Here is a 4,105-nt window from a genome sequence, read left to right on the forward strand (position 1 = left end):
TTTGTATAAGCATTCGTCTCTGCAGCCGTGGGGTTTGGTTCCGTGTAAAAAGTACATTTTGTTCTCAAGGTCAAAAACCAAATTGGTTGTGCCAATGGCTTATAACCATTCCTCATAAATGATTATAACTGATATCACCTCATAACTGATCAGTGCCACGCACGAGTTAACTCGCGGGATCTTTTAAACGTCATAACTTCTGAATGAACTGTTTGTGTATATTTTCTTAACAATATTTATCATTTTAGTGTGAAAATATTCACGTTAAACATGTTGATTTGGTAAATTTTCACAAATATTTATCATTCTATTCTTATTTCATATTTTTTAAGGGATTCATTTTATTCCAAAAATAACTGACCTACAAGTACCCACCTGGTAAAAATTGGATTTGGATTGGATGGAATTTCCTAGTAAATTTTCCAACTAAACAACATGACGCTTTCTATATATTATTTACTGTTAGTTTTGAAATTATTGTATTTGAAATAAATAATGTATCAATAATACACATAGAAATCAATAGATATATAAAATAGATATCACAGTTTAAAAATCAGAAAGATCAATGCATATTACCATTGTTTATGTTACAATATAAAACAACATTTATCATTGAACGTAGGTACCAAGAAAAATAGACTTCATTAAAATGTGTCAATATAGTATATACCCGATATAATTATATAAATTATTATATTGTTAATAACTCTGTGGGGTCCATATATACTGCTTCAATTGTAATTTAATTTTACAGTATAATTATTTATGTTAAGTACTTGATTTACTTATTATATGTACAAATGTAATATACTTACCTACTTATTAGGATATATCTTGGTGAATTTTAAAATAAGAGGAAATTAAATGGAGGTCATCGTGTCTAACTAGATGTCAGCCGTTGTTAAGTCTTATATAAATATTTATACATTATTAAATTGTTTTTCTGTTTTTTATTGATGTAAAGACATGGCATGTATTCAAAGTAATAACAAATTAGCTGTGTACTATTTATTTAACTTATATTAAAACCCCAAGATTGATTTCGTCTTACGACATATTTTATTCTTCTAAGTTTTACTATGACATTGTAATATGAACCATGGATATAGTATAGTACTTAAAAAAATCAAAACTGGTAATATATTATTTCAATATTTAATTGTCAATTTTCATTTGAAGTCAGCATTTAATTACTGGTATAACACATAATTATTAACTGATATCTACAACTTCAGATGGACAAATTAATTGATATATCATATTTTCATTTCCTTTCAACAATGTATTCATTCTAGCAGCTATTTTAAATATCTTACTAGTTTTTATGTCATGGCACCTTACAAAGGCTCCGAGCAACCGTATACTGAGCTTCGAGAACAGATGTTTACGACGGATACTGGGTGTGCGGTAATTTAAGAAGTAACGGGAGATAAAAGAACGCACCAAATAGCCTCCCATCACGCTGAGAGTGAATACGCAACTTTGTACCTGGCCCGGCCACGTGCTGCGAGTGCCTGAAGAGAATCCCAATCTGGTTTGCCTGTTCTTCAAGCCAACCGGATTCCGGCATCCTGGATGGCCGCTAAATACTATCTATATAGCATATCTGGCGGAGTTACGGGCTGCTAGTATGACCTGGAACGATGCAAAAAAAACTAGAGTGACAGAGATTCTTGGAGGCGCCGCATTGTATCCATATGCTGCAACTAAGATGCGGATATAGCCGAAGAGAAGAAGTAATTAATATACAGCATCTAGAAAACTTAAAGCATTTGAATTTGTTGTTTTTTTTTTTTTTAAATTTTTTTGTTCCCATACATTTATTTATTGTTCCCATACACATTGTCTGGTATAATATTGAGTAGGGTAACGGAGATAAAAGATTTGGGAGTATTGTATGATACAAAGTTCACTTTCAATCAGCATATTCTTAACATCAGTACTAGATCTAGCAAAATGCTTGGTTTTGTTATGAGGGTTTCAAAATCATTCGAAAACGTCCGAGTGCTACGTACATTATACGTATCATTTGTGTTGAGTATTCTTGAATATGCCAGCATTATTTGGAGTCCTAATAGGTTCATGCACACAATTAAGCTGGATCGAGTCCACAATAGATTTCTTAGATTTCTCTACTTAAGAACATACGGGTTCTTTCCTTATGATAATGACAATAAAAGGAATTTCCCGACTCGTTTTCTTCTGGGTATGCTATCAATGCAATCCCTGTCTACCCGAAGAGTGATTGTTCTTTTAAAGCATTTCTTTTTACTTCTTCGTGGGTTCATTTACAATCCGCATATACTGGCAAATATTAATTTTCATGTTCCCACCAATATCACTCGCAGCTCCACGGTCTTCAAGATACCTCGTCGCAGGACAGATGGTATGTTTCATGATGCTGTGTATCGTGCAATTAGCTTATTTGATGGCACCATAAAGGTTGATTTGTTTTTTATTAATTATATAATGTTTGTAGACGTTTTAAATAGGATAAATTTATAATTGTATATATTATCATATTTCTTTAATATTTACACATGCTGTCTTTTCCACTTTCTTGTCATATTAGTTGTTATTTGTAATTAAGATATTTTTATATATTTGTATGTATTATGGGTACTGTTCGGTTGTACCGGAGGCGGCGGAGGACGCATTTTGGAGGTGGCCGATGGACTGGATTATTTGTTAGGTTAACCTAACCAAACCTAACTTAACCTAACCTAACCTAACCTAACCCAACCTAACCGAACCTAAACTAACCCAAACTAACAAATAGTCCAGTTTATCGACTATTTTCGGAATGCGTTTTCCGCTGCCTCCGGTATAGCCGAACAGTACCGTATTATGTATTATGGCGCATTGGCCAAAAGCTGTAATGCCGTAATACTCTTTTTTATAAATAAATAAATAAATAAGAAATGTGTGTGTATAGATACATGCACCTTTCATTGGTGTTGGAAAGACAATTTTTCTAATATCAAAGTGATATTGAGGCTGAAAAAGACAAGACTTGGAGAGTAAGCTCTACCAAATGACATACCTAATATGATACAAGTAACTGATATGCACAATTATATTATATTTTATATTACGAATCAAAATAGCAACTTTTATATCATTATCGATAATAAATTTAGTGCAAAAATGTTTTTATAAAATTGTTTTATTTTTTAAACATTAGTCACTTTATATTTACCTTGTGTAATTGTACTATTAAATCTATAAAATGGGTGTATATGCTTGATGGTCGACGTCATAAATCACGCCATGTTCGAATCGTACGCCGAAAGTTGGATTTATTTCATTATTAATTAAAAGATTTATTTCATTCCATCTTATTCATATGAAACCGTCGACAAGCAAAGATCTCGGTAGACATTTTCTCCATCTGCAAAAAACATAACATAGGAACTGTTAATAGTGTGATTTTTAATCTTTTATAGTAGTTGGCGACTGTTTGAAGAGTGGTAATTAAAACGGATTAGTGATAATACAAAGCATCAAAAAAGATTGATTAACTAAAATAAAGTAATCAGGTAGGTAACATGTTTAATAACAACTAGAACGCCTTAGATTATATCAAACAAATATATTTATGAAATCACAGGTTTTATATAATTCTGGAATGAATGTAACTAACCTCAAAAAAAGGATTGTATTACGTCGGAATTATGAAACATTGAAAGTATGTATAGACTAAGAAAACAATAAATAAACACTTGAATAATATATGCAAAACACACAGAATACTACAATAGTAATAAATAACATAATATTGTACTTACAGATAGTGTTTCTTATTCCTGATATAAAACACGATTGTTTTAGGTACCTTGCAATTTGCAAACATAATATTTGACAGGAGAGAGATTTTTATATTAGTCTATGGCCAAAAATACGGATTTATTTGGCCGGCTAAAAAAAAGATTTTAATATAGCAAGAACATTTTAAATATGCGACAAATAAATAAAAGTATATATATAATATAGTTGTTAAAAAAATCTGTGTACATTATAAAATATATTTAATATTATAAATACATATATTTTTTAAATTTATGTTATAATTTGTAAACGACGAAGCACGTCAGCTAATGCC

At 30.8% G+C, this 4,105-nt stretch overlaps 1 long non-coding RNA gene across 1 annotated transcript; it reads right to left on the reverse strand.

Moving 5' to 3' along the window:
• Window positions 1–1,041: 1,041 nt before the first annotated feature.
• On the reverse strand, window positions 1,042–3,856 carry LOC147077472 (uncharacterized). The gene is made up of 3 exons (XR_015069837.1): window positions 3,792–3,856; window positions 3,203–3,394; window positions 1,042–1,638 (listed from the first exon to the last, which is right to left on the reverse strand). It is a non-coding gene; the product is annotated as an uncharacterized LOC147077472 (long non-coding RNA).
• Between the last annotated feature and the right edge of the window lie 249 nt (window positions 3,857–4,105).

The sequence above is a fragment of the Rhyacophila brunnea genome, unplaced genomic scaffold, assembly GCF_057557595.1.
Source record: "Rhyacophila brunnea isolate RB1 unplaced genomic scaffold, BYU_Rbru_1.0 scaffold_13, whole genome shotgun sequence".
Taxonomy (NCBI): Eukaryota; Metazoa; Arthropoda; class Insecta; order Trichoptera; family Rhyacophilidae; genus Rhyacophila; species Rhyacophila brunnea.